At 44.7% G+C, this 14,058-nt stretch overlaps 1 protein-coding gene across 4 annotated transcripts in view; it reads left to right on the top strand.

Annotated features, from left to right (window-relative positions):
* Positions 1–8,869: 8,869 nt before the first annotated feature.
* Positions 8,870–14,058, top strand: part of DCAF4 (DDB1 and CUL4 associated factor 4) — a 34,460-nt gene continuing 29,271 nt past the window's right edge. For all 4 annotated transcript variants that reach the window (XR_006818651.1, XM_046007812.1, XM_046007811.1 and 1 more), the window contains exon 1: positions 8,870–8,973. The gene's annotated coding sequence lies outside the window, so the exon portion shown is untranslated. The remainder of the gene's footprint in view (positions 8,974–14,058) is intronic.

Below are 14,058 nucleotides of genomic sequence, written 5' to 3'. Positions count from 1 at the left end.
AGGTCAGGAACAGTATGTCCCTCTGATTTTTTAAAAGCCTCCCCAGGCACGTGCTCCCACGGCTATCTTGATAAAGCAGGTTCTGCTTGAAGTCTTTCACTGTCTCTTAAGGCTAAGCGGAAGCCAGTGCTTCCCTGTTCTCTTCCGCCTGTTCCCTAAAGACCATCCCCTCCCCCATCAGTGTTAAATACAAATCCAAGTGCAGAAGAAACCAGGGAGGCAGTAAGATTTGGAACAATTATATGCCTCAATTTTTTTTTCCCCTGCTCTTAATCTGCAGGATTTTTCCCCCTTCTCTCAATCTATACCTTCTTGTGTCTATAAAGCTGTTGTCACTGATAAAGCCAGTCACCAGGAACAAGGCACATCCTTTTAAATTCTTCTAGCTTGCCGAGAAAATGAATGATGCTCACTGAAGCTATGAAAAAGTACTCTTCCTTCTCATTCTCAAATCCAGGCCACCCTGGGAAGACCCCAGTCTTGCAAATGCTTAGCATAGGGGGAGAAAAGTTTTAGAAATTATTTGAAGAATTCCCCAAATGGAAGCACAATTCTTGGCACCAGTAGACAGGGTAATATAGAAGAAGGTGGGAAAATTAGGCTCCTGCAAGGACCTGTGTTTCCAAGAAAGGCCTCCATTGATTCCTAATGACAGAGATCACTCTCTAGGGGGCAGAGAGTGGAGAAATGCATAGCTGAGATGAAGCCTCGTGAAGGAATTAGAGCCTGTAGCATAATGAAGCCCAGATAATGGAATTATCTGGAGAAACTGGATGCCTAGAGTCAAGACAGCATGCATTACTCCCCCGATAAAGCACAGTGTAAACCACTCAGCCCTCAGGTCAGGGACAGGACAAGAAGGCAATCCATTACACACTCAATTCCAGAAAGACAAACCTGGCTAATGTTTTCCTTTTGTAACTGATCAGACTGGGTTTTTGAAAATCATATTGTGTAAGAATATATATTGACCTGAAAAAAAAAAAAAGGTTCACAAAAATTGTTTAAACAAAACAATGGTGGCAGAGACTCTTATAAGTATGGCTACATCCAGAAGGAGTGATCAAATAAGTAAATACATTAAAGATAATTCACTGTTGGGGCACCCCAGTGACTCAGTCAATAGGCGGCTGGCTTTGGCTCAAGTCATGAACTCAGGGTCCTGGGATCAAGGCCCGTGTTGGGCTCCCTACTCAGTGGGGAGTCTGCCTCTCTCTCTCCCTCTGCTCCTCCCCCTGCCTATGTTCTTTGTGTCTCTCTCTCAAATAAATAAATAAAACCTTTTTTTTTTTTAAGTATAATTCACTATTAGAAAAGATACAAATATGGAAAGGGAGAAAACTTTAATGAGCCCGATAGTGATGGACCGGAATTAGAGGTATTGGTGTGAAGTCATAGTTTTCAAGATAATAGAAAATCACTTCTTGGACTTTTGGCTAAGATCAAGTGAAGATAGATTATAGATGTACAAGTAAATATACATGTAAATGTGTGTATGTGTGTGTACATTGTGTGTGGAAATGTATGGGTGTATATTCCCAACTGTGGGCCTGAGTGGGCCTTGCAAGAGGGACACCCTAATAGCAATGAGTATGCTTAGCACTCAGATCTTGGTTTCTAAATACCACTGTCCACTAAATGATACTAGGACTCCTTAAAGAAATAATTCATTCACACCTGGGGCCGGGAAAGTACAAGATGAGCCTACAACTTCTTTTGCTAGAAAAGAATGACCAAAGAATAATGAGGACATGTCAAAAGGACACAGAAGTCAGTTTGAAAAGCTCCCACTAGCCAAAATGGGACCATTTTAGCATAAAAATAAAGAGACTAGATTTAACCTACCAAATAAGGTAGGAAACTCTGAGCATATTAATCAATTGATTAAATGAAAGCTGGTAAAGAATAGGATATTTACATAGACTCACAAAGACTTACCAAATTACCAAAAAAAGTAATGTTGTGCTATGGTTATGTAAGATGTTACCATGGGGGAAATGATATGAAGAGTACAGGGACTTCTTTGTATTATTTTTACAACTTCCTGTGAGTCTATAATTATTTCAAAATTTAAAATAAATTTTAATTTTTAAAAAAGAGTAACTTTACATTAGAGAAGGTTGTCTGACCATTGCCTTAATCAAGAAATGAAAGTTGGGGTGCTTGGGTGGCTCAGTCGTTAAGTGTCTGTCTTCAACTCAGGTCATGATCCCAGGGTCCTGGGATCAAGCCCCACATTGGGCTCCCTGCTAGGCAGGAAGCCTGTTTCTCCCTCTCCCACTCCCCCTGCTTGTGTTCCCTCTCTCGCTGTGTCTCTCTCTGTCAAATAAATAAATAAAATCTTAAATTTAAAAAAAAAATGAAAGTTAACATCATCCGTAATGGGACAAATCCAAATTCTGTGCTGCCTGATAGGATGCGATGAGAAGAATGCAAAGTTACCTCTGTGACTTCCTTGTCGAAGATAGTCTGAATCTAATCCTGGAAAACAGCAGACAAATCTAAAACGAGGGCCCCAACTGAGGGACATTCTACAGATTAACTGGCTTGTAATCTTCAGAATTTGTTAAGGTCATGAAAATTTAAAAAAGATTGAGGAACTGTTTTATAGTGAAAGAGATTTGAGACATAACTAAACACAGCATGTGATTCTGACCCTTTTGCCATAAAGAAAATTATTGGGACAATGGGTGATAATCTTGAGGGGGCCAAGGATTGGATTGTAGAAAAATGCTGATTTCCTGATTCTGACGATTATATCGTGGAGATAGATAGATAGATACACAGTTATACTGTGGAAAGTACAAACTAAGAGTATTCCAGTGGGAAATTCCTCTGTATTACAGTTGAAAGTTTCTATTAGATTGTGATTGTTTCAAAAAGAAGTTTTTTAATTATTAAAAAAAAAACTATACAACTAATCTCCAGCACCTAGAAAAGGCATGGCAATCCAATTGCCCAATAAATAACTCAACGAATTAATGAACTATATAAGCAAGTATAACAAACATGTGCTTAGAAATAAAGACATCCAAACATGAACAGTGGTTTTTTTCAAGGAATGGATTTATCATAGGTAATTTGGATATCTTTTTTTTTTACTTTGTGCTTTTCTGTTTCATACATTTTTGCATCAAGTATGCATTATTAATTGTTGAATTGGTCGAGCTGCTCCCTAGCTAAGGTTCAGAAGTACCCCAAATCTTATCGTTGAGTTTGGAGGTTCCAACATTTGATGTTATCAATTACTTGGACTAGATCCTTAGAAAGTGCTTCAGTCCAGGGACACCTGGGTGGCTCAATTGGTTAAGCATCACACTCTTGTCCTCAGCTGAGGTCTTGATCTCGGGTTCGTTACTTCAAGCCCCATGTTGGACTGGAGTCCATGCTAGGCATGGAGCCTACTTGAAAGAAAGAAGGAGAGAGGGGGGGGAGGGAGGGAGGAAGGAAGAAACTGCTTCAGTCCATCTAAGTACATAGAATACTAATTATTTATTATTACTATAATATATAAATTCCTAATATCTAGAATATTCTTGCCCATCACCCAAAGCTCCCTTCTTTCTAGATTCATGTTTCCTGGGTAATAGAGTTTGGTGAACATGTAATCATACAAAGAGTGTCAGAGAGTCTTGTATGATATGGAAAAGGACTGAAGAATTATTCTGGATGCAGAGTTCCAGTGACCAAGACATTGGACACTACTGAATAAACACTGATAAATTCTGATTAAAAGGATACTTTTGGTTTGGAGCAGACTGTTATCACTTAATAGACATGTTAATTTCTGTTTCTCTGGTATCGATTATATTTTGCATTAGTGTCTCCATAATGGGATTTGACAGGCATTCTACTTCCTGTAGCAACACATTTATACGCATCCCTTAAAATGAGTAACTTCTGTTGTTGGTTGCTGTACATGGTGTTCATTTGCTTTAATTAACTCTTAAACTTTCTATTTTATAAGCAATATATTCACATGGTCAAAATTCAAAAGGCACAGTGAGACATAAAATCATCCCTGTCTCCTAAATCATCCAGGTCCCCTCCCTAGAGGTAACTGATATTATCAGTTTCCTGTGTAATTCCAGGGACATGTACGTGCATACACACACACACACACACACACACACACACACACTTTTCACCCTATGTAATACTTTTCGTACTGTTCTTCACCTTTTTTCACCAAGAATCTAACTTTATACCAGTATACAAAGAGCCTCTTCGTTCTCCTTCTTTTTCCTTCCTTTTTAGTGCACAGTATTCCACTGAATGAATGTACCGTCATTTTTTTTAAATAGTCTCCTACTAATGGACATTAAGATGACTTCAAAACTTTCACTATTACACAATGTTCCATTTACCTAAGTCATTTTGCAAACATATTTCTTTGATCAGTTCGTAGCAGGGCAATTGCTGGGTCAAAGGTATGGGCGTTTTTTATTTGGTAATATTCTGCTGCCAAACTGTCTCCCATAGAGGTTGTATGAGAGCCTCACTGACCATTAACAAATTTCTGGAGTTTGCCGATCTGGTTATGAAAAAGCATACATCAGGGTCACCTGAGTGGCTCAATGGGTTAAGCCTCTGTCTTTGGCTCAGGTCATGACCTCGGGGTCCTGGGATCAAGCCCCACATGGGGCTCTCTGCTCAGCAGGGAGCCTGCTTCCCCGCCTCTCTCTGCCTGGCTCTCTGCCTACTTGTGATCTCTCTCTCTCTCTCTCTCTCTGTCAAATAAATAAATAAATAAATCTTTTTAAAAAAGAAAGAAAAAGTATACATCAGAGGAGTTGTTTTGTTTTAAGATTTTATCTATTTATGGGGCGCCTGGGTGGCTCAATGGGTTAAAGCCTCTGCCTTCGGCTCAGGTCATGATCTCAGGGTCCTGGGATCGAGCCCCGCATCGGGCTCTCTGCTCAGCGGGGAGCCTGCTTCCTCCTCTCTCTGCCTGCCTCTCTGCCTGCTTGTGATTTCTCTCTGTCAAATAAATTTAAAAATGTTTAAAAAAAAAAAAGATTTTATCTATTTATTATTTATTTGTTTATTTATTTGAGAGAGGGGGCGGCTGGGTGGCTCAGTCAGTTATGCAACTGCTTTCTGCTCAGGTCATGATCCTGGAGTCCCAGGATCGAGTCCCATATTGGGTTCCCTGCTCCATGGGGAGTCTGCTTCTCCCTCTGACCCTCCCCCATCTTGTGCTCTCCCTCTCTCTCTCTAATAAATAAATAAAATCTTGTTTATTATTTTTATTATATATTTTATGTATAACATGTATATGTTATACATATTATATATTTACTCATTACATATTTTATTATTGTTTATTACTTATTATTAAATAAATAAAATCTTATTTCTTTGAGAGAGGGAGAACAGGGGAGGAACAGAACAGGGGAGAAGCAGAGGGAGAGGGACAAGCAGACTCTGCACTGAGCATGAAGCCCAGTGCAGGGCTCGCTCTCACGACTGAGACCCTGACCTGAGCCAGAATCAAGACTGAGCCACCCAGGCACCCCTCAGAGGAGTTTTAAACTACATTTTCCTTATATTAAGGGACAGTGAGGATCCTTTCATGTTTATTTCTTTTTCTGTCTAGTTGGTAGAGGCACTTCATTTTTTTTTAAGATTTTTATTTATTTATTTGATAGAGATCACAAGTAGGCAAAGAGGTAGGCAGAGAGAGAGGGGGAAGCAGGCTCCCTGCTGAGCAGAGAGCCCAATGCAGAGCTCGATCCCAGGACCCTGAGATCATGACCTGAGCCGAAGGCAGAGGCTTAATCCACCGAGCCACCCAGGCACCCTGAGACACTTCATTTTTCTACTGTGTTTACTTGCAGTACTTTATATATTAAGAAAATCGCTTTTCTGTGATAGGAGTTAAAGGTATTTTATACCAAACTGAGTGTCTTTTAACTTTCAATTGTTCTTGCCTTGAGAGTACAAACTCTGGAACCAGACTGCCTGAGTTTAAATTCTGGCTCTGCCAATCACCAACGGTGTGACGCCGAGCAAGTTACTTAACCTATGACTTGACTGATCAGTGAAGTAGTGATAGGAGTAGCACCTACTTCACACAGTTATAATTAGAAGAATGAACATATGGAAAGAGCTTATAAAATATGTGGCACATGATAAGGACCATATATCTTTTTCTTTTTAATGTAGCCAAATTTAATAGAACTCCTCATTTTTTTTTTAAGATTTTATTTATTTATTTGACAGGCAGAGATCACAAGTAGGCAGAGAGGCAGGCAGAGAGAGAGGAGGAAGCAGGCTCCCTGCGGAGCAGAGAGCCCGATGCGGGGCTCCTGGGATCATAACCTGAGCGGAAGGCAGAGGCTTTAACCCACTGAGCCACCCAGGCGCCCCTAATGTAGCCAAATTTAATGTTACTCATTTTAGATGCCATTTCAGAGAAGAACTTTTATTTGCCTTGGCTTCAAATTCTGGAGATATTTTTTTGAAGGAATTTTTTTTTGTTAAAGAAATATTTATGTTAAAGAGAGAGCATGAGTGAGGAGAGGAGCAGAGGGAAAGGAAGAGAGAGAATCTCAAGCAGATTCCATGCTTAGTGTGGAGCCCAGGCGGGACTTGATCTCACAACCTTGAGATCATGACCTGAGCCAAAATCAAGAGACCCTCCACCAACTGAACTACCTAGCTTTTCTTTTTTTTTTTTTTTAATATTTCATTTATTTATTTGTCAGAGGGAAAGGAGAAAGAGCACAAGTGGGGGAGGGGATGACAGGCAGAGGGAGAAACAGGCTCCCCTCTGAGCAAGGAGCCCAATGTGGGACTTGATCCCAGGACCCTAGGATCATGACCTGAGCTGAAGGCAGCTGCTTAACCAACTGAGCCAGCCAGGCGTCACCCTACTTTTACTTTTGTTGGTAACTGCACTGTCCAGATATCCAGCCTTCCTCATAATGGCAGGTGCTCAATCCACAGGCATGCAGACCCAGCAGTGAGGGGCTCTATAGCCGCCACATGGACTCCTCACAATAACCCTCTTCAGTACATCTCATCATCCTCATCTTATCTATGACGAAACTGAGGTTCACAGACAGCAAATGACTCTCGCCTGAGACCAAGCTGCCTTTGTGCCTTGATTTGCAAATGTTCTTTCATCTTTTTTCTCTGGTGTGCCCACTGCAGACCACCAAGGCCTAACCCACACCTGAGCCCTCTGCCTGGCTGGCGGCCATCCTTCCTGACTTCCTCCAGCGACCCGAGCTCTCCAGCGTGGCAATCCCCTTTGACTCCTCCCACAGGGTTCACCAAACCTTGCAGGTCCCCCATCTGCCCTCTCTTCCATGCCAGCGACCACCACTCCGCTTCAGCCCTCACTAGCTTTCACAGGGGCTGTGGCTTCAATAAGCTCCTGAGGAGGCCCCCCAGTTGTGGATTTCCACAGTCTGTCCTCTCCAGTCTCTCGTACTGTGCCACCTGGGTGATCTCTCTTCAAGAGCTCTAGTCCTGGACTCCCCAACTCTCGAACCTTCCAGGTCCCCTCTGCCTGCTCTTTTCCCTGACATCTGACCCAACCTACCCTGCCAGTTTTGCTTCTAACACTCCCCTCCCATGCAGCCAAAATGAATGCCTCACCATTCCTTGACCAGGCTTCCAGTGTTTGTTCAGCTTAGAATGTCTGTCTCTGCCTTCTCTTCTGGGCCACTCGAGCTTCACAAAGCTGTCCTTTATTCTGACTCTACTCACTTCTCATTCCCCTTACCACCTCTCCGCGCTCCACACCCTGCATTTGTGTGTACACTCTTTGAGAGAGGAAATTCTACCTTCTTTATTATTGATTGAAATGCTTTCACACTGAGATACAACTGATAAACCACATGACCTACTTTCTAACTGGTCCAGTCACTCACAAGGACCCAGGTCAACAAGGCACATGGTGTGCCAGGTCTGCTACTGGCAAGGACCAAGCTTGGCATATTTAATTTTTTTTTTTCTTTCTTCCCTCTCGCCTCCACCCCACCCCGACCCTGGCCAAGCCTGGTCTATTTGAACCCAGATCTTCTCGCAAACTGTCACTCTGGCCAAGTGCCCATCACAGGCTTCTAGTTCTGATGGCTGTCAGCTGATATCTGGAACAGTCACAGCACACAGAGAACATTCTGGAAATATGAGTCGTACAAACAATCTTCCCACTGGAGAGAACATCAGATTAACTTCATTGTTCAACAGAAGAAATGAAGGCACAAAAAAGAGAAGAGACTCGGCCTAGGTCACACTGCAAGGCAGGAAAACAGAACTAAACCTAGAAGACCCTCCGTGACAGCCCTTCAGACCACGCTCCTCTGCACTTTGGAGCTATACAGACCTAGGGTCAGCAGACCGGCCACCACTGCCCAACACGTCACACCTGTTTTCTCTCTCTCATCTCAGAGACTCCTTTGTCCTCCCACAGTAAAATCTTTCCTCCTCCTAAGTCTCAGGTTTAAAAAGATAGTAGCCCAGGGCGGCGAGAGGACGACACCGGGGTGGATCAGTTGGCTGCCACTGAAAAGGGACCCGTTGTTGGGTGAGGTGCCCACTTCTTCAGATGAGTCTGCACCCGTCCTCGAGCTTCCGGGATCTGAACTCAGCCTCCGACCCAGCCCGGCCCCGCCTCCAATGCGCCGGTCCCCGCCCCCAGCGCGCTCAGCCCCACCCCAAACGTGCTCTGCTCCGCCCCAGACTCCATAGCCGACACGCGCCTCCTCGCCAGGCCTGGGCGGAGCCGCGTTCCAATCTCCGCCCTCCTCCTAAGATCCATCCTATTGGCGTAGACAGTCAGACGCCACGTCCAATGAGAAGGAATGGGCGGCCGCCTGGTCCTATCCGCGGCGACTACACAAAACACGGACGCAACTAACTGGCAGATGCTACACCGTGGTCTTTCCGGGTCTTTCCATGCTCAGTTCGTACTCCTGCGGGTCCCGGCCCTGAAGGGAGCCGGAGAGGACCTTCTACTAAGTAAGTGTCTGCTGACGGCGGTGGCCGTTGGCATCGGTCCGGGGGCTGCTGCCGCTCCCCGCTCAGACCTCGGCGTGGGATGGGCCGTGGGGGGAAGGCCCGAGAAAGGGGCGGGGAGCGGCGGAGCACGTGGAACGCCGACCTGACCGCGGCGTGGGTGGGGGGGCTGGGCCGGCGAGCTGCGGGTGCGCCGGCTGCGTGGGAGTGGGCAGCCCGGCTCGTCCTGTCGGGTCGGTTGTGCAGCCGTAAACGGTGGAACGTGGGGGGGGGGGGACCCCGAGTGTCGCCGCTCTGTGTCGGACCCGAAAGAGTGTTTTTTTTAAAGCCCTGTTGCAGAAGGTGGCACCCGACCCCTGCCACTGGCTGGACGGCTGACCCTTGGTGGCCGTTTCCCGGAACGTTCAGGTTATGAGAACAGCTAACGCACCCTGGGCGCGTGCTGAGTGCCCCGCGCCGTGCTGACTGCTTTACCAGCCTTAACTCGGTTCCCCCCCGCCAGCAGCCCTGTGAAGGAGGTAGGAGGAGTACCTTTGTCAGACGCCGGAAGAGGCCGGGTGAGGTTTCGCTTGCCCAGGTAACTACTGAACTAGTCCGTGGCAGAGCCCCGGTTTGAACCCAGGCGTTCGGGTTGACCTCCACACCGAGGTGTGCCTTAGCGAGAAAGCCCTTTTCCGTACTCGCGCGCTGAGAGTCCTGGAAGCCTCGTCGCGCCCCGCCCCCGCTGACCTCGGAAACCCTGATACCACCCCCACCCCCCCAGTGGGCGTGGGGTAGTCTGCTTGGCCTTGCCTTGTGGCTGGAACAGCAAGGAGGAAAGAAAACTGTGTTAACTTCCTGGAGGAAACAAACGAAAATTCCCAAACCCCAAAGTCTGGTTTTAAATAACAATGGAAATTACAGTGGGGGTGGTGTTCTGTGGGTAACCAAGCCCCCACCCCCCACCGGGGCCTGACCGGTAGGGGTGGAATTCCTTTTCCAGCACTCTGGGTGTCCTGCTGAGTAGGCTACTTAGTCCTGGAAGCCTCAGTTTCCTCATTGGTTAAAATAGAAAAACCAACTCGAGGTGGGCATGGCAAGCTCCTTAGAGAGGCATTTTGTATTTGGCTTTACAGATGGTTCAGCGTTAGCATTTTCCATATTACAATCCACTGGTCTCTGTAATCGGAGTTACCCTGTTGGATTTTTAGGATGTTCTCACTTTTTTTTTTTTTTTTTAAGATTTATTTATTTGATAGAGAGCGAAATCAGAAGTAGGCAGAGAGAGGGGGAAGCAGGCTCCCAGCGGAGCAGAGTGCTCAATGAGGGGCTTGATCCCAGGACTCTGAGACCATGACCTGAGCTGAAGGCAGAGGCTTTAACCCACTGGGCCACCCAGGCACCCCCATGTTCTCACTTTTAAATATTATAGTTCTGCCGTAGTAGATCTTTTTTGTTTTTGAGCTATAATTCACATACCGTAAAATCCACCATTTTAAAGGGTACAGTTTGGTGGAGTTTGTAATATATTCCCAAGTCCATGTGACTATCACCATGATCTTATTCCAGAACATTTCATCACCCCGAAAAGAAACCCTGTGGCCCAGGCAACTCAGAGGAGCTTTGCTGGGCTCAAGGCCCAATGTTGAGGTCCAACTGACAGGGCCTCCCAACCTGAGATCTTGGATGGGAGAGATGGGGCCTCCTCCCACCCTGAATTTCAGCCCTGGGCTGAAGCAAGGAGAGCCCAAGGCCAGCAGGCTCCCAGCGCACCTGCTGAGCAGAGGCCCAGGTGGAGGCTGCCCCACAGCCCCCTGACATGGGGTACTAGGGGAGGTGTCTTGGGGGGAGAGGGAGGGCCAGTTATTCAAAAAACTGTGGGATGTTCTAACCATAAGCCTTTGGGAGAACTGTGCCAAATCTTGGCTGTTCCCTTGGGGACAACTGCCCAACTTCGAGGCCACACTGACTTTCAGTTGAGATCCCACAACTGGGCCTTTGCAAAGACTGTAGATTTGAAGCAGGGCCTGAAAAACAGGAATTTGCCAAACTTCAGGATTATGCATAAGCGGCGGTTCGGACTTAGAGCCAAAGAAAGTGAACCTTTGAAAGCTCTTGCAGCCAAGGTAAAAATGAAACGGAATGACTTCACAGCCACCGGAACAGCAAGGAATGGAGAAGCTAAACTGAATTAGGAAGGGCACGTCTGCAAACCCATCTGATGGGCATGTTCTTTCCCCGGCAGAACCCAATTCCAGGCAGCTACAGTGGATGCTGTCCAAACAGCTTTTATCTGGAGAAAGCTGTTGACGGTTCTGAAAAGCAAAAAGTAAAAGATAACAGTACTGTATTTCAGTTTTATCACTATTGAAATTCTGTTTCACAGCAAAGCATTAGAGGTATACACTTGCCTACCACAATGCACCAAAGATTGATAAGGAAGATTTATAGGTTTTTTCAGAAGCTCTAGGAATCCACCAGATTATCCACCTCATTTAGATAATGTAAAAATGTTACCCAATGATTGATCTCAGCCAGTAACTCTGGAAACTGATGGGAAAGCTTTCATGCACCGCAAGGCCAAGTGTTCCATCCCCAGGAATACCAAGGGAGCTGGACAAAGCAAAACACAGCTCCTGGTTAGGTTTGCCAACACTGTTGCCGAACAAACTCAGATAAACTTGTCCCAAGGGAAGCCAGTAACTCAAAAGACCTAGGCTTTGGAAAAGAGAGAAATTTATTTCCGGTGGCAGACTTAAGCCTTAACTGACCTCTCAGCCCGCGAGTTGGACGCCTGGAGTTTTATAGGGAGAGGTTCAGAGGGGTACATGCCAAAGAACAGACAGTGTGAGATCACAGGTTGGGTGGGGGGTGCGGGTCGGTATGTGTGCATCACGTGATCATGGACAGGGAGGGGGTGTGTGGGATGTGGTCCTTCTAGGCATTCTGTTGCTTTTGGGGCTTTTCTGGCCTGGCAGTTACAATGTTCTGGTCATTGTAAAGCCTCTTCATCAATGCCTCAAAAAGTTATGATAAGAAATAAGAATAGTAGGTTTCAGTTAGAGCTTGAGTTAGGCAGTCCTCCTATTTCTGGTTTTAACTGTTGGGATCTGTAGTTAAGCAAGAGGGCTCACTGACAAGGACAAATTCAAATTCAGAGTTTACTTTCCAGAGATCACTGTCAGCTAAGTGTGTATCTGCAACAGGACAGGTAGCCACCTGTCCACTAAGAGTCAACAAGCAGATGATTGAGATGTTACAGAAGAAAATTAATTTTCTTGTACTTTTTTCCATTTTCATCTTAAAATGACTTAAAATGACTCGGAATCCAGGATTACAGTGGTACCCCTTTTTCAGGGGGACACATTCCAAAACCCCCACTGGATGCCTGTAACCATGGATAGTACCGAAACATACATTTTCTGGGTTTTGTCCTATACAGACATACCTGTGATAGTTTAATTTTTAATTAGGCACAGTAAGAGATGAACAACAGTAACTGATAATACAATAGAACAATTACAACAATATACTGTGATAAAACTTATGTGAACGAGTCTGTCTCAAAATCACTGTACTGTACTCACCCTTTTTGGAACAATGTGAGATGAGAAAATGCCTGTGCGATGAGACGACCTGTAGATGTGACGCAGCATTAGGCTGTTACTGGTCTCCTGAGGACTCACCTGGAGGAGGATGACTGAACCCAGGGAAAGTGAAACTGTGGGTCGGGGGTCTGCTGGACCGAACTGTAAAACTTGATACTGGCTTGCTATGTCAAACCTCAAAATGAAATGCTACTAAAAATAGGGGGAAAATATGAAGTTTGTGCTGACCTAAAATGAAGGCTTTTAAAAATATTACATACTCAGTCATTTTAACCTCTTGTGATATGTGATCTTTTTGCATAATCCTCTCCCCACCACACCTTTTTTTTTTTTTTTTAAGATTATGGATTTCAAAGTGTCTCATTATTGCACTGGTCCTGGTTGGGAGTGCTATAGTAAGTAGATAAGAGAAACCAAAAAAATCTACCAATTCCAGTTAACTTAGGTTAACTCCAGAAAAGGATCCTATTAGTTCTGATTTTAAAATTCTGTTTCATGGGGCACCTCAGTAGCTCAACCAGTGAATTGTCCAACTCTGGATTTTGGCTCAGGTCATGATCTCATGGTCGTGTGATCGAGCCCTGCATTGGGCTTGGTGCTAGGTATAGAACCTGCTTAAAGATTCTCTCTCTCCCTCTGCCCCTCACTCTACCCCCCCCTTAAAAAAAAAAATTCTGTTTCTTGAAGCATTAAGTAAAAAGACAGGTCTTCTGTTTTTACAACTTTTACTGAAACATGAAGTCTCATCATTTGATCTGTGTATTTACCTTTCAATAAGTGTGCAATCAAGTAAAGGAAATACGGTACTAGTGTATCAGTGTTTTATGAATGTGCAGGCATAAATCTTAGTTAAAATAAAAGTCACATTCAACCTGATTCTGGTTTTAAAACAAAACTGCTATCATACTAAAGTATTATATATTGTGACTGTTGCTTTTAGTACCAAAGCTAGTAATTTGGTGGCGCATTGCCTGTGAAAACATAAACAGGTACACATGAAACATTATAAATCACTTAAAGTTCTATAAAAATTTTACTAAGCTACCCCTAGATAATGAAAGTATATAACAGTGACTCTTTTTCCTAAAAATACAAAACAGTTTAATTAGAGCCTTTATCAGCTAACTTGGGATGACTGGGAAAAACACTTACTCATAACAGAAAAATAGACTCCCAAGAAGCTTCTTTCAAAAACAGTATTTGGGGATGGACCAGTTAGTCACTCCCCATTCTCTGCCTTTTCTCTTCCCCTCCTCCCAGCCCCCTGGAAACCGCCTCTTCCTCCCCCTTTGTCCTCCCCATCTCTCTGTATCTGGATTTGCCTATTCTGGACGTTTCATGTACATTGATTCATGCAATATGTGGCGTTTTGTGTCATCCTTTTGTGTCTGGCTTCTTTCACTTAGCGTAATGTTTTCAAGGTTTGTCCACACTGTAGCACGCATTAGTACTTGAGCCTCCTGATTGACCTCTGTGGTGCAGATGTGGCATACTTTGTTTA

Source organism: Meles meles, chromosome 6 (assembly GCF_922984935.1).
Source record: "Meles meles chromosome 6, mMelMel3.1 paternal haplotype, whole genome shotgun sequence".
Taxonomy (NCBI): domain Eukaryota; kingdom Metazoa; phylum Chordata; class Mammalia; order Carnivora; family Mustelidae; genus Meles; species Meles meles.
This window is presented reverse-complemented; position numbering and strand designations above follow the sequence as displayed.